The sequence below is a fragment of the Camelus ferus genome, chromosome 12, assembly GCF_009834535.1.
Source record: "Camelus ferus isolate YT-003-E chromosome 12, BCGSAC_Cfer_1.0, whole genome shotgun sequence".
Classification (NCBI taxonomy): domain Eukaryota; kingdom Metazoa; phylum Chordata; class Mammalia; order Artiodactyla; family Camelidae; genus Camelus; species Camelus ferus.
Window position 1 is genome coordinate 35,080,427 of NC_045707.1, and position 17,405 is coordinate 35,097,831.

Here is a 17,405-nt window from a genome sequence, read left to right on the forward strand (position 1 = left end):
AAGGTCCCTCCTAAGACCCTCCTTCTAAGTGACATGTGCCCTTATTGAATATCTTTCCCCATATTGACTGTCCTCAGTACTTACATGGGTAATTAATCTAAGCATTTGTTCTTCTCAAACATGGCCTTTTAACTATTCTTTAAAGATTTCATGTATACATAGTTTGTTTCTCCAACTTAACTGTAAGCATTTAAAATGGGAATAGTTGAGTATACTTCTGTAATATTTTCATTGTGGCATATAAAAGTCAAAATCAACAAAGCAACAGTAACAATAATAGTTAAGACTTTTTGAATGCTAACCATGTGTTTCAAAAGCTATACATGTATTAACTCAGCTAATCATTACAATAACTACACAAAGTAGATACCGTTATTGCCCTCAGTTTATACTTGAGGAAACTGAGGCACAGGTGGGTTAATCATTTTTACCATAGTTGCATGCCCATAAGCATATGATCTCAGGCAGTTTTATACCAGAGCTGTGCTCCAATGTATCTTTTAATGTATTTTTTCCCTTTGAATTCAAATTCCAAAAGGCATTTGAAAATTAGAGTCCTTAGGTAGAAACTGCAGACAAGATTTGGGATCAAGTAAGGTTTGGCTCTTTAAAAATCTGAGAAAGAATCTTTTCATGGTCTCCACAAGATTTTGTGGCCCATCATACACAGGGTCATCTTTGACTTGGGCCCCAAGGGAAACATGGCTTCCTGGACCTCTGCCTTCACCATGCTACCTCTATTTTAATGTGCTGTCACTTACTGAGATCTGAAGATAATGTGAGTGAAGTGATACAGTGGTAGTAAGTAGAAGCATACCAAATAGAAAACATATCTACTCTTTACTGCCATAGCAAACTCTCCTCTCACTTTCTGCTTAGCTAATGGCTGCGACTGGCATGTGAGAAGAGGAAGGAGGAATGACTTCAGTAGCTTCAGAGGAGTTCAGAACAGAGAACAGGGCGTCATCAGGTCTGGCACTGTTCTTTGGTACCAAGTGCCCCTGTCAACCACCACAGTAAGTACCTCCCTTTCTCTGAGTCCTATAAGCCAGCACAGCACACCCTACTGGAAACTGGGGCTGAGCTGTGAATGCTACAGGTACTGTCTCCATCCTGTCCTGGTCTTTGAGGATTTGTTTCTGTGTGGTCTACTCATCGTGTTTCAACTTCAATTTTTCCACTATATAGCTGTGCCTTAACTTTCCTTTCTGGCTCTCAGGTCTCAGAATACTTTCTTCCCTAGTTCTTTCCTTACGCTCACTTGGTCTACTTGGCCAGCTACCCATATTCTCATGAAGGGAGGGTCTGGCAATAGGTAATATCATACCAGAGTACAAACTCTAGTGCAACCTGCACCTTTACTCATCCCTACCCTTATCATACCCATCATATATCTTGCACAAGGCTTATTCTGGGCCTAAATGGCAATAGGTAGATTACTATATATCTGAGGTCCTATTAGGTAGGCCTTTCATAATGATATAAGAAATGTGCCATCAAACTAATGCTCAACGATTTACAAAGACAGCTACAACAATTCTTTCATTTTTGTGCACATCCCTGTTTGCAATGCAATTTGCCACACACACACACCCCCATTAAGACATAGCATCCATTTTCCCTCCTTTTGAATATAAGCTGGTCCTGTGACTTGATTTAACCAGAAGAAGCCTGGAAGACATCATATGACTTCAGAGCCCTGGCCTCAAAAAGCCTTTCAGCATTTACTTTGATGCTCCTGCTGCCCTGAGACCACCACATAAGAGAGCCTGGCCAGCCTCCATGAGGACAGACACCACTGCCAGTCAACAGACAGAATGAACCTCGAGAAATTTGAGTGAGGCCCTCTAGCCTCAGTTGTGCTGCCAGATGACTGCAGCCAGGTCAGGCCAGCAAAAGAATCACCTAGCTGAGCCCTGGCTTCTCAGATCTCAGATCTTCCCTGCTCAAATTGCTAAGACACAGCAATTAATGAGCACATCATTTTAAGCAGGTTTTAGCAAGGCCATGCAGAAATAACTGATAAAAACTCCAAATGAAAATGGAAACAAGAAACTCAATACCTCTTATATGACCATGATACAACATACTATCTTCTTAACAGTCACCATTAAACCTTGGTACAGTGTCCAACTGCTCTTCCACTATTCCTGCTGCTGCTGCTGCTACTACTACTACTACACACACACACACACACACACACACGCACACACACGCACGCACGCACACACACTTCAATCTCCCACCTGTTCTACTCAGATGTTCTTTTGGGCTTTTCATTTCTCTGTGTCCATACTGCCGTATTTCCAGCTCAGTTCTTTTAATTAACCCCATTCCCATATAACCAGCTCCTCCTGTTCATGAAGAATAGCTATCACTTGCTATATACCAGAAACTGTTAGTTTCTCACCATCAACTTATCAAGCAGACAACCATTGTTCTGCTCATTTTATACAAGAGAAAGTTGAGGTACAGCAGATTAAGTATATTTAAAGTCACAGAGCTAATAATGGGTGATGGAGCTAAGATGTGAATCTAGGCAGGAAAACTTAAGTCCATGCCCTTAAAATCTACACTGGGCTGTACTACACTCTCTAGGTGACCCCCCCGCCCCAGGCACTCTACGCTTTACCTGTTGAAAACCAAACTCATCCTCTTCTCTCACAAACCTCGTATTCCCTACTTTGACGAATGATTACTATTTACCTACATGCCCAATGAAGAGATCTGTCCCACATTTGAAGAGGAACAACATCCTGTGGAATCCATGCTCTCATGCACTTCACCATCACTGCCTTACATCAGGATAACATTATTTTCACCTTAAACAATTACAAATAGGCTTATTGCCAGTCTCCTTACGTGTGACTGGATGGGTCAGGCACTTTTCCTTTCTATTGTCTTTTTCTTTATTCCCCCATCCATGTCTACGTCACTACTAAGGATATACATTGGCAGTGGAGTAGCTTACCTTGACAGATACAAGACAGTTGGTCACACTGGTATGATTATGACTATGTGTGATTATTAGTTCCTGTGTAAGTGTGTGTTTGTAGGAGGTAAGTGTTACTTGAGGATAGGGCGACCAACTCCTTTCAGTTTGCCCCAGATTTTCCCTATTTTACCACTAAAAGTCCTGCATTCCAGGAAACTGCTTACTCGCAGGTAAACTAGGATGACTGGTCAGCCTTCTTGAGGGAGTGACTGAATGTAGGATGTAACTAAGTGATTGAATGTGGGAGGCTGTGCTGATGTTTTGCCTCCACTGAAGCCAGTTGAAATTATGGCTTTTCTCTTCCTTTCACAAAATTAACTAGAAAGAGAGGTGGTCATACCACCAACTTCTTATACCCTAATTTAAGTCAACCTACCAGCATTGTTTAAACAGGTGACTGTTGCTTCCTTCTTAAAATATTGTCTTCGCTTGGTGTCCAGACATCACACTCTCCTGATTTTTCTCTAACCTTAATTTCTCAATCTCCTTTGATGACTCCTCTTTCAACATCTACCTTAATGTTGGAAAGCCCCAGTTTTCCATGTTGGACCCTATCATTTTCTCTATCACTATTCACTGGATAGGTGACCTTATCTAGTGATTCTTCTAGTTCAGAATCAATTGGGGATAGATATAAAGTTAAAGACAGGAGATCAAAATGTTATCTTTATCATTGATTTTAACATATTTATATTGGAGAATATGGTTCAGTCATAGGGTAACTGGACCTGCTATTATTTTGCTGACTAACCCATTCAATCATGGGAACATTCAGACAACCACAGGCTTCTCTCATTGCAAACTGACTCTTGAAAAACTCACAGGATGGAAGATTAGAAAATGTATATTCCCTGAAGGTAGACATCCCAAAAAGACACGAGAAAATTAATGAACCATAAATACTGGATTCTTTCTCCCAAGCTGACCAATTAGTTATGTCAAACTTCCTCCCCTGGGAAGAGTGACTAAGAGAACAGTAAGAAGTAAGGACTGTGACACTGATGGAGGTTCCTCATAGGAACACAGAAATTGAGGAATATATGTTTTCTCTATAACAAATATCAATTTATTTTAATTACTTTCTATTACATCTCCAACTTCAGCCTCTTCCCTGAGGTTCACACTTATGTGTCCACCTGCCTACTCAGCCTCTCTGCTTGGAAGTCTAATAGGCATTTCAAACTCAACATGTCTAACAGAGAACTTGATTTTTTTCACTATCCTCTTCACTTCTGGGTTAGTTTGCTAGGTTTGTTAGGGTAGTAATGCTGCCGTAATAAAATGCCACAGGCTGGGAGGCTTAAACAACGGAAATTTATTTTCTCACATTTTCTGGAGGGTAGAAGTCTAAGACCAAGGTGCCAGCATGATTGGTTTCTCCTTATGTCCCTCTCCTTGCTTGCAGACAGCCACCTTCTCGCTGTGTCCTCACATGTCCTTTCTCTATACACATGCATCCCTGACATCTTTCTCTTCTTATAAGGATACAAGCCATATTAGATTAGAGCCCCACTCTTATGATTTAATTTAACCTTAATTTTTTCTTAAAGGCCCTATCTCCAAATACAGTCACAAAGGGGATTAGGATTTCAAAACTGGGGGAAAGATACAATCCAGTGAACTAACAACTTCTTTCACAATCCTCTCTCATTTCAAGAAATGGCACCACCACTGACCAACTGCTTAAGCCAGAACCTTAGGAATCATCTAGGATTCCTCTTTTCCTCACACCCCATGCCCAACCCCTTAGCAAGTCATTTCAATGTTACCAATTCCATATCCCACCACCTCCACTACAGATTCCAGGTTCGATCATTATCTTATGCCTGCTCCCAGTTAGACAGTCTCCTAACTGGTTTTCCAGCTTCCTTTCTTGTCCTGCCACAGTCTATTTTTCCACATATCCACCAGAGGTATCTTAGAAAGTCAGGTATCACTGCTTCTCCCATTTGAACACACAAATGGCTTCTCATTACACTTAGAATAAAACCCAAGCATAGTCTATGACCCACCATCATCTACCCCTTACCTCTCAGTCCTTATTGCACACCAGGCTTCCTCACCATTTGCTCAACTCCTGTCACTTTGGCCTCCTTGATTTTCCTAGAGCAGGCAAAGCTCATTTCTGTGTCACAACTATTGCATGTAGTGATCCTTGTCCTTCTGCCTGGAACTCTGTAGAACTGTCTTCCCCTTTTCATTTTAGTTGTATCTCTATTCAATTGTAACTTCCTTAATAGAACCTTCCCTGAATTCCCTGTTTAAAATACACCCCACCCCTATGCCTCTCTACTCTCTTACCTCCTCTATTTTCCTTCAGAGCACTTACAACGGCCTCAGCTACAGTGTATTTGTATTTCATTAGTTGTTCATTGTTGGTCTTCTCTACTAGACTGCAAGCTTCATGAAGGCTTCTTGTTCTCTGCTGTACTTTCAGCACAGAGAACAGCCCTTGGCACAAAACAGACACAACAAATTTTAGTTGAATAAAAATAATTTATGCAATATAAATCATTATAATTTAAAAATCTGATCATGCCACTTCCTTTCTTAAGCTTTCCAGGGACTTCTTATTGCTCTCTGGGTAAAATCCAAGCCCTTTGTCTGGTGTATAAGGCCCTTCTACCCTTCAGTTTCCTAGCTACTTTCACCCTACAGCTCAAGCTCCAGTCCCCAATAACCTTTTTAAGGCCAGAGTTATGCTCATTCATCTTGGGCCACAACTGAATTAAATTTAAATAAACTTCATAAATAACAGAAAGCATCTCTAGATAATCCCCAAATATTAGGAAACTAACACTTCTAAGCAACCCACAGATCAAGAAGAAATCAAAGGGAAAATCATAACGTATTTTAAAATAAATGAAATTGAAAATACAAAATATCAAAATTTGTAAGATGCAGTGAAATTTATAGAACTAAAACACCTATATTAGAAAAGAACAAAGGTTTGAAATTAATGACTTCAGTTTCTGGCTTAAGAAACTAGAAAAAAAAAGAGTAAAGAAACCCCAAAGTAAGGAGAAGAGAGTGTATGATCAAGATCAGAGTGAAAAATAATGAAATAGAGAACAAAAAATAGAGAAGATCAATTAAATAAAAAACTTATTCATGAGAAAAATCAATGCAACTGATAAAACTCTAACAAGTGAGATCAGAAAAAGAGAGAAGACACAAACTACCAGTATCAGGAATAAGAGAAAGTGACACTACAAATCCTACCAATATTAAAAGAAAAACAAATACTATGAATGACTTTATGCCAATGAACACAACGACCTTGATGAAATGTACACATTTTGTGAACAGTGTGAGCTACCACAGCTCATTCAAGACAGTGAACAGCCCTGTATCTATTAAGAAATTAAATCTACTTTTAAAAGCAATCCATTATAGAAGTTGAATAAAAATCCTTTCCACAATGAGAAGTGTAGGACCAGATGATTTCACTGGTGAATTACACCAAACATTTAAGCAAGATATAATACCTATTCACAACAAACTCTTCTAGAAAACTGAATGGGAGGAAATACTTCCCAACTTGTTCTCTGAGGCCAGCATTACTCTGACACCTAAACCAGGCAAAGCTAGTAATGAAAACTAAAGACCATACCACTCATAACCATAGATGTAAAAATTCTTAACAAAACTTTAGCAAGTTGAATATGACAATATATAAAAAGGATAATAGCCACACCAGTCAGAATGTCCATCATTCAAAAATCCACAAACGATAAATGCTGGAGAGGGTTTGGAGAAAAGGGAACCCTCTTACCCTGTTGGTGGGAATGCAGTTTGGTACAGCCATTGTAGAAAACAGCATGGAGATTCCTCAAAAGACTGAAAACAGACTTACCATATGATCCAACAATCCCACTCCTGGGCATATATCCACAAGGAACCTTAATTTAAAAATATACCTGCACCCCAGAGTTCACAGTAGCACTATTTACAATAGCCAAGCACATGGAAGAAACCTAAATGTCCATCAACAGATGACTGGATAAAGAAGTTGTGGTATATTTATGCAATGGAATGCTTCTCAGCCATAAAAAATAATAAAATGATGCCATTTGCAGCAACATGGATCACCCCAAAGAATGTCATTCTAAGTGAAGTAAGCCAGAAAGAGAAAGAAAAAATACCATATGATATCACTAATATGTGGAATTTGAAAAAAAAAGACAAGCTTATTCACAAAACAGAAACAGACTCACAGACATAGAAAACAAACTTACGGTTACCATGGGGGAAGAGGGTGGGAAGGGACAAATTGGGAGCTTGAGATTTGCAGATACTGACTGGTATATATATAATACATAAATAAGTTTATACTGTATAGCACAGGGAATTATATTTGATATCTTATAGTAGCTTACAGTGAAAAAGAATATTAAGTGAATGTATGTATATTCATATATGACTGAAGCACTGTGCTGTACACCAGAAATTGATACAACATTGTAAACTGACTATATTTCAATAAAAAAAAAATACAACAACAAAAAAACAGGAGACAGTCAAAAAAAAAAAAAAAAAAAAAGAGGGTAATAGCTCAGGATCAAGTAGGGTTTATCCCAGGAGTACAGTTGGAAGAAGAGCAAGGTGGCTCATGTGCCTAGATTGAATGAGCTGGGAAAGTGAGCTGAGATTTGAGATGTAGAGGGAACTAGATCATGAGGGCCAGAGCGTATATTCCAACCCACCTGGACTAATTGGTTCTAATGGCCCTGAACTCAACAGGCAACACTAACGTTGAGAATTTTAGACTCCCTTACAGGCAGACAGGGGAAGATGTAGGGGGAGAATGAATACCACAAGAGAGAACTGTCAACCTCACTGTAAGGACTTGTATTTTTAACCTGGGAAGCCATTACAGGGTTTTGAGCAGAGAAGTGATATATTATCAGTTGATTGTGTTTTAACAATCTATTCTGTTGAGAAGATATTTTAGTAGAGTAAGGTTGGAATAATAATATGTAAATCAAAGTATTTTGTAAATTATAAACAAGTCAAATATTAATAAATGAAATATTGCAATAACTTAGTCATTTTCTTAGCCATTTCTTGGTGCACCATTCCTGACCTGCTGCTCTATATATACTTCTTATAAAGAATAGTCTTTGGGCTGTCCTGCCCCTGGGGCCCTTTGATTAAGTATTCAGAGACTTTTACTCCCTGATAGGCAGGGTCAACACCACTACTCAGCCCAGCAGTAGTTTTGGAAAATGGACTATCACCCTTCTGCATCCCCATAAGATTATGGGAATAAAATTTCTGAGGTGGGAATGAGACAGGAGGGAAGGGGTCAGGGCACAGCCATTCAAGAAATGACACAGCAATTAATACCAAAATGGTGGAGGATTCAACTCCCAGTAGGCATTGAGGATCAAGATGGAAGGAGACATGACTTCCAGTAGACCTTGTGCTTCATTATGCGCTCACTGTAATATATTAGCATGATAAATAACATGCCCACAGGCACCATGACAGTTCCAAGGCTAACCACAAAAGGTCAAATAGTGGGTGATGGTCCAATTCCTGGGAATCCCAGCCCCTTTCCCAGGGTAGTTGGAATGGTCTTCCCACTTGTTAGCATATGAAGCTACCAAGCCCATAAAAACTAGCAACACTGTGCTTCCCTCATGCCTCGTGGCTGCCTCTCTGGCTCCCTCGTCTTCAGAGACAGCCTGTACTCTGTCTATGGAGTGTGTATCTACTTTTCTTTAACCTGAGCACCCAACCCCCACACCTTGTGGCCCTTCTCTTGCCTTCTGAAACAGTCTGCATTCTATATAGTATGTATCTCTCTAAATAAATCTATCTTTACTCAAAAAAAAAGTTTCTGATAAAATACATTTTAGTATTTTAGGGAGGGCTCTCAGAGGAAGGTGGGAACCTTGCTTGGTTGTGGGATGATCACTGAAGCACAATGGAGTTCACTAAACCCTTTTATTACACATCCCCTCAGTTTTACTGTCAGAAACAAAATGTCATGCTAAGTGGTAGAACCCTAGAATAATATGGCGTTCCTACTGTCATGTGCCTGATCCTAACTTGATTGTGATGCCAGAAATACACAATATTTAACCAAAGAGCTGGTCTCCCCTGAACCAGCCACCTGCAGTCATTGTTCTCCTGACTGATGACATCAGAAAGCCTTTGCATTTAACTCCGACTTGTGCCAGAGTAAGCCAGAAGAAGCTCCATCTATTACTGGGCACAACAGGGCACTAAGTTCCCAACGCTTAAAGATATTGGAAATGATATTTATCTACAATGGCCAAAGACAACTTAAAGCTTCCAGAAAGTGAAGAACCAGAAAGACTGAGAAAAAAGAGCCAAGGTTATAACCAGGAAAATGGAACCTAAGGATCAAGTCCAAGATGTGAGGCACCAGTGTTTATTTAACTAGCTCATCTCCAGGAGAGCTGTAATCAGAATTATGTTCAAGGCTGTGGCTATGGAATATGAAATAGAGTTTTCTTTTACAAAGGATTTGGAATACATTTGGGGGTAGGATGGCCGTTTGAGTGATTTTAAAAATGTACATAATCCAACACATGCCTAATTCAGTGTTCTATATCATAGTGATTTAACTTGTTTTTAATTTAATTTAATTTAACTCCTAAAAGAACAATACAATGGTGAGAACACTAGGTCCCTTTGCCGGTGGACAGGAAAAATTTTTTTTGAGGAAGTAAATACCAGGTAGAAAATTATCAACCTCATCCACACATAAAGTCAATTCTGCTGACATGTAACTTTTTAACAGGTAGACTCTGCAGTTTCTATTTAGCACACAGGCTTTCCACCTGGGAAAGTCCAGCTTGGTGATGACATTTCAGTCCAGCTAACAAAGTTACTGATTGGCTGCTGTGTGCTTCAGAGTAATGTTTTCTAAAGCTGAACATTATTTGGAAAACAAAAGTGATGAGCCAACTAACCCACACATGTAATACTGAAATCTTAGGAGGAAACTACTGCCTACAAAACACATACACACATGTACACAACAACTTTTTAATATTTTTGAGTTTCACCAAGTTCCATTAAATGGCTTCGGAATATTTGAAATGTATAAAAAAATTCTGAGAAATTTTTGTTTCAATAATTTTCCTATAGAAATGTTTGGGAAATAAAAATGTTTTATTTTATTCATTTATATATTCACTCAGTAAATATGCATTGAAGTCTATCCTCAATACTTAGCATTTAGCTTGTAACAGTGAAAAATCCAGGTTTCCACACTCCAGGATTTGAATTTAGTTAACAACAGAAGCATATGCAAATGGCTACATCTCAAAGAGACAGGCTGATCAGAGAAGTATAAACAAAGTACTTGGGGTTTAAGAGAAGAAAGGTCTAACTGCCAGGGTCTTTGAAGACCAACAGAGAAAGTTATACATGACCTGAATCTTCATGGATTGGAAAGATACCAAGAGGAGAAGCAGAAAGAGTGACACTTCACACAGAAGGAATAAAGCCTTGAGGTATAAAAGAGCATGTTAAGCCTTAAACCATACTGAAGAAACCATTTGCCTTTTGGTACCCCAATATCTAGCACCTAACCAGTAATTTTAATTATAGCCTGTTGATCTTGTGATTATGATTGAAAATGATGTGGTCATTTTGTGTTTATGACATTTTGATGGTGATTATAATGATGACCAAATAGGATCTTGATCTGGAACTTGACCAAAGTGTCAATGTGGCTGTGCTAACCAGTTATTGACTACATTAATCAACCTGCTTGCATTTTCCATTTCTAAACCCTTCAGTGTACTCTGAGAAAGTACTAACCATGGCTACTGATTGAGCGTGAAAGATTGAAGGTTTTCTTTTTACACTATTGTAATACCTAGCCTTCTGAAATAAATTTTCATATTTAAAATAATTTCTGTCAAAATTTCAATAATACACACACACACAGACTAAACTGTTCTAAAATAAATCAGGAAAGTAACAGAAATGAGAAAATAAAGAAAATTAGTACAAAAAACTTAAGACTGAACTAATTCTATTAGACATAATCTATTATAATATGTTCCATAGTCTCTGAAATCTAAATAATTTATTACTAGACTAAAAACAAACAGAATATACAGCCCAGAACTAGAATCTACTATATTCAACACCATGGTGTTCAATAAAGGAGACACTATTAATCAATGAGGAAGTGAAAGTTTAATCAGTAAGTACTGTCTGAGCGATCAGTTAGTAAGTTGGAAAAAAAAATCTATTCAGAACCTCATTTCATTTCACACAGCCAAAATAAATTGTAGATAAATTAACAAAGTAAACATGAAAAATCAAATAACAGAAATTAGTTGGAAAAAAAAGACATAAAATGAATATTTATCAAATGTCCAGAGACAAAATGATTTACTAAGCTTGGAAATGATAAAAGACATAAGGAGGAAAATGAAAGACTATAGTATATGAAAATATAAAACTTCAATACATAAACTCTGAAAATCATGAAACTAGTATCAAATTGTGTCTACTAGCTAAAAATACTTAATAACAGAATAGGTATTGCTATATGGCCATCATGAATCAAAGCCAGAATTGTTTTTATAGAGAAATATACAAATAACTGAAACATGTATATATAGCAGAGATATATCCTACAGAATTCTCGGCAGTATGAATGAAGAAACAGTGTGACTGAATTACAAGAACTGTGCTTAGAGGTGGATTGTGTGGGTGATAAATGCTTCAAAAATTTTATCATCTGTTTCTCTTTTCCTTAAAAAAGAAGTTCATGGAGGCATTTTAATACAGTTTTAAATACTAGTAAAATAACTCCACTTCTACACAATTTGTTGTTGGCGGTGATTGTAGTAGTAGAGCTGACTCCTGAGTTCACTGAAATTTACATGAATGGATCGACAGAGTGATAAATGGCAAATATAACATGCTGATGGCACAAAGGACCAAGAGTTTAGCACAGGGGTGGGGAAGAGAAATGTCATGAAGGGTCACAGAAAATGCATGCTAGTTCCTTGCTTGGGCTAAAAACCACTAATGAGTTTCTCTTTGCCCTTCCAGCTTATATAAAACATGCAAGAAATAAAATAAAATCAAGGTCTTTCTTTTCAAATTAGTTCCCAAAAATTTTGCACCAGCCACACTGATTAAATTTACATATCTTTTTGCAAAACATATTTAGAGACTACTGTCTTGTGGAGATATTTTGTAGAATTTATGACCATTAGGATCAGGACACTATAATCCTGACTATAACTGGGAAGCAGTGAATATGTGCGTGGGTCAGGCTGATTTCCAGGTACCTAATCTGACTACTCAAATCAATCCTATAAAATTGAAATAAACCTACCTTCCCCAACTCCTGTCCACCTGATAAGGTACACAGATGACTTGCAAGGCTTGCATCCTCATACATCAGCTGCTGGGTTTTCTTCTGCTGACCAGGGGAATTTCTAGTTCAGGAGTTTGGTGAGCATGATGTCCCAGACAGAGTGAGAATAGCAGATCCCGGTCACACAAGTGCTTGTATACTGCTTTCCTTTCTTCCCTCAGAGGTTGCAAAGGTGCTTCAGGAATGGTGAAGACAAAGAATAAGAGTGAAACTAATATGAACTTGATTGTAAGAGGGTCTTTCATTTACTATATCCTTCCTGTATCTAATTCAAAGTTAAGAGAAACCACAAAAATTTTCCAACAAAGCTGAAGGAGAATCAACACTAAAAAAAATCAGAATAATAAGAGTTAAGTGGCTTAATAGAAATAAATAAAAATTACTACCTTTCCTTCATATAAGCAGCATTAACCAGTCAGGAAACAAGAGGAGAAAAAAACCTATTCCTTCAAAACAGGGGGAGGAGTATAGAAAACCTTTAAGATTATACTAAGGGGCAGTGAACAGAAAGAAATTTTTATAAAATTATCAATCCTGCCAAAATTAATTAATATTTAATGAAATTTCAATCACATAAAATACTCCTGTTTTTTAAAACTACAGGGAAAAGTTATAAATTACAGATAAAAGTTGTACATTAATATAAAAATAAATGTAGGAGACTGCCTACAAATTTTTTTTGAAAAGAAAATTGAGAAGGCAGAGTGTGATACTTGCTATATGGCTATTAAAAAATGCCTACAAAAGTACTGTGATCAGATTAAATGTGATGCCAGTAAAGGAAGAGACCAATCAGCACCAGCCAGAAAAAGATTCAATTATCTAAGGTAACCTGATATATAACAAAATTGGCATTTTCAATTTAGTGGGGAAATTTCAGCCTATTTAATAGTTTTATGACTATTGATACATCTAGGAAAAAAAGTTTAATTGTTTAATCTCTATCTCACAACTAAATGTAAAACTTTATATGTGTGTGTATATAAAATATATATACATATGCAATTTGTTTTTCTACTTGTGTTTCAGACTTTTTTCATTAGTACATATACGTCATTCTGTTTAATGACTCTTGAATATAACAATTTGTTTAACTGATTTTTTTATGGACATAGGTCTTGGTTCCAAGTTTTTAAGGATACATTCATAGAAGTACAATTAGTAGGCAAAAAGATATGAGCATTTAAAAATATTTAGTTTTGGCTAAATTCCTGGCACAAAATTCTACAAGAAATTCCTCATGTGATCTCTTTTTTAAGGGATCATTTTCAGCTGGTTCATGGATGTCTTAATTTGCCCACTAGGGTACTTGATCAAGATAACAAGTATGAACTGAGCACTTTCTTTGCTTCTGACAGTAAGCAAACGACTGAGACAGAAGGCATGATGTATCAAGGGATACAACAGAAAGTCCTTACTCTTAGAACCATTCCAAAAAAAAGTAAAGAAAAATACAGATATTTAAGTACCAAAATGGGTGATAATGTCTACTATATGTGATTTAAAAGAATCAGAGATAAAATAAAGATTTTTTTTAAGATAAAACTTCCCTGCAAATATATTCCCCCAAAATGATTGTGACTCCGTATCTATTTGGATCTTAATATTTTTGGTGATTATTGTTAACAACAATGTCCATCATAATTGACTAACTGAAATAAATTCTTCCACACCATAGGAAAGTTCAAAGCACATGAATGATCCTGAGACAAAGCTAATTAAAGGGAAGGAAGGTACCCAACACTTACTAACCATGTACTATGTGCCAAGTTCTTTGATTACAGTTTCTTCTATATTTTTCCACCTCTGGCATGACTTGGAAGGAGAATACTTTGTCTGTGACTCTCTGAAATGAGAGAGAGGCTTAGAGACCCAAGATTAAAAAAAGAAGCTAGCATCTACAGAGCCCTTACTATGTGCCTAGCACTGCACTAGAATCTGGAAGCACACTGCTCCTCAAAGATAACTAACAGGAGACCAAAGGAGGAAGTACTGAGGACAGGATGGAGTCCTCAGGGATATAGTCCTAAGAGTTGTAAGTTTTCATTTGACAAACAGAGGTTAAAAGTACATGAGAATGGCCTTTGGCTGACAGAAGTCAGCTTACCTAGATATGCTTGGGAGGTCACGCTACCACCAACACAACCACCACCTGCTCCCACAGGTCCCCAAAAGCCAATGGCTGACTCATTTGGAATACAAAAAGTCAGTCGGCTTCAATCATGGTAACTCTGCTGTACCAGTTTATGCTTGAGTTCCTATTGGTCAGGCCAAGACTAGATTTTAACCATGAGTGTATCTTTGATGAGTAATGTGCCCTTTCCTGTTCTGCCTTCCTGTCTCTGTTATAGGATCCTGGAGAAAATAGGAGTCACTTGCTTAGTTTCCCAAAAGGAACGGCCAAAGGCTGCCTTTAATAGGGAGATGCTCTACTATCCCACTCTAGGGCCATCCATTCAAACTTCTCACCAACTTATCCTTCAAATAAAAGTCATACGTGAGATGACACAAGTATTATCTTTTCAATCAATGTTATAAAGTCACTGTTGTCTATCCTTAAAATTAATCTCACTCAATTCTGATCCCTGGAATGTGGAACTCACAAAATATGTATTTTTCAAGTTAATATATGTCTAAGGACTCCAAGATCTAAACAGGATTGTAATTTCTCTGGGCTTGAAGTCTCCATTATTTGTACTTTCTCTAGAGCTAGACTCATTTCCCTGTAGTAAGCCTTTTGACTTGAATGCTTATAACATTTCTCTACCTCACCTTTCAACTGAGTGGGTCAGGATCAACAACGGATTCATAAACTTCAAGCTTGGAAATCTCACTCTAAACTCAGAATCTCCTGGAACTTTCTGGACTAATTTTCCAGCCTTTATATGACTGATAAGAAAAGCAAGTATGCACTGAATGGGAAATTGTGTCACAACTGACCAGATGAAAGAAAACTTAATTGAGCACAGAGTGGAACTATCAGATTTAGACTATGATGTATTATTATAGTTCATTGGCTGGCTGGCATTTAATGAAAGGATCTACCTATTAATATTGATAATAAAATTTGGGCTTCTCTCCATAAAGCTACCAAGTTTTAAGTCCTATAGTGTCAACTTCATAAGCTTCAGTAACCTCCTGAAGAACTGATCCTAAATGAGACAAGAGATCCTGGAACCCAATGGTCTAGAAAAATACAGTGAAGTATTGTAGCTGAGAAGAACAGGACATTATGAATGGAGCAGAAGTGTCTTTAGAGATAACCCACCACTCATGGCCCATTCCACTCTCATGACTGGCTCTCAGAGCATATTTCCCACTGACAAGCTGCAGATTCAAAAACGTATTGGAATATTGAAAACAACTGCTTCGTAAGACTTTCGAAAATTCCTCAAAGCACTGCATTCATACGGTAGTGACCTTGTTTTCAGCTGCTTCAACATCTCAAATTTTCTGAGACTTTTAGTACATGTCTTTTATGCCTATAATCCCAGAACATGTGTATTGTTCCCCTTCCAAGTTGTTTCCTTACAGATGTCACCATGGAGTAGGGATATCAGAGTTGGGAGTAATTATATTGTCACAAAGATACCACTTTTTTCTTGCAATGCTGGAAGGCAGAGATGGGAATGAGCCATGGCATCAGTCTAAGAGACATGAGATTTATAATCACAGGTTTTTAAAGCTCATAGTGAAAATGAAGAGGAGGAAATGGCAAGGTAGGTGAACGCATTTGGGTGTACTGCAGAATGGAGCAAGAATAATCACTTATGTCTGTCAGAACAGATGGGTCTGGAAATAGTTCAATCTTCAGGGCCAAATGTGATCACAGTAATTTGTTTTTCCCACAAGTCTAAAGCCTATTGATGTTTAAAACAAAACAAAATTAAACAAAAACAAGGGGGAGTATATAGCTCAGTGGTAGAACACATGCCTAGCATGCATGAGGTCCTGGGTTCAATCCCTGGTATCTCCATTAAAAAATAAATAAACTTAATTAACCCCTCAAAAAACAAAATAAAACACTTGGGAGGAATCCAAATGATCACTATTAAAAGAATAATACAGGAAATAATGTTAATGTTATTTAATAAATTCCAATTTCTTTGGCAAACCTGTAGGCCAGCATTGCTTGCAACAGGCCTACTTGCACTGGCATCACCCTGGAGACTTCTTAGTACTACAAAAACAAGCAGACAAAAATCTACTTAATTGTAATGGAATCTTCATCTCAAATCCTCTCCTCTGCAGTGATCTAGATTCATACTGAAGTTATAACAGTGATTTTGCACAGCAAAAAGGGACTGAAAAGACAGGAGCTTGGGAAATGATATTTTGATCTGAAAACCCTGACTGAGTGTCTTGCTGCCTCTTTTGAGTCTTTTGGCTCGTTTTTACATAACAGCTGCCAAGTCAGCAGGTACCCGACTCTGACTCCAGAAAAGACGCCCCAGAACGCACACTTGATAAGGTGCCTCCTAGTTTGCACCCCATCTCTCCACTCCCATCCCCCCAGGCAAGGGAGTTTAAACCTCAGTAGAGTCTTACTGAGCAACATGGAGTGGCAAAGGAAAGAGGCAAAGCTGGAGGCCGGGGCTGGGAGACACTGCAGTTCTGTCGCTCCTCCAAGTGAGGTCATAAGGATAACTTTGTGTGAATTTCAACACTTATTTTTATCTTTTTTTCATGTGCATAGAAATACTCGGTGATTAAGAAAGAAACTGGGGAATGCTAGAAATAAGTAATATTGACTATGGGTTTGGGGTTGGCAACTTCTGGACTCTCCTTCTCCATTGCTGGTAATGGCTCTTCACCACACATGCTTTCCAGGAATGTTTCTGAAGCTGAGCCCGCGAGGTTTCTCTGCTATGATTCCAAAGTTTTTGCAGTCAGCCAAGCACATGCCCACTACATTTACTGCCCCCTATGCAATTTGAGCAGCTTTATCTGTTTGACACATTCACCTTCTGTTCCAGATGGCATTTAAAGGGTTCCACTGCACACGCTTTATTCAGGTTTTGAAAA

General features: G+C 37.9%; 1 long non-coding RNA gene across 1 annotated transcript in view; it reads right to left on the reverse strand.

The window, feature by feature from the left end:
* The window catches only part of LOC116667669, an 89,102-nt gene extending 76,299 nt beyond the window's left edge, over positions 1-12,803 (reverse strand). The window contains exon 1 of the long non-coding RNA XR_004324628.1: positions 12,339-12,803. This is a non-coding gene — a long non-coding RNA (uncharacterized LOC116667669). The remainder of the gene's footprint in view (positions 1-12,338) is intronic.
* Positions 12,804-17,405: the final 4,602 nt, after the last annotated feature.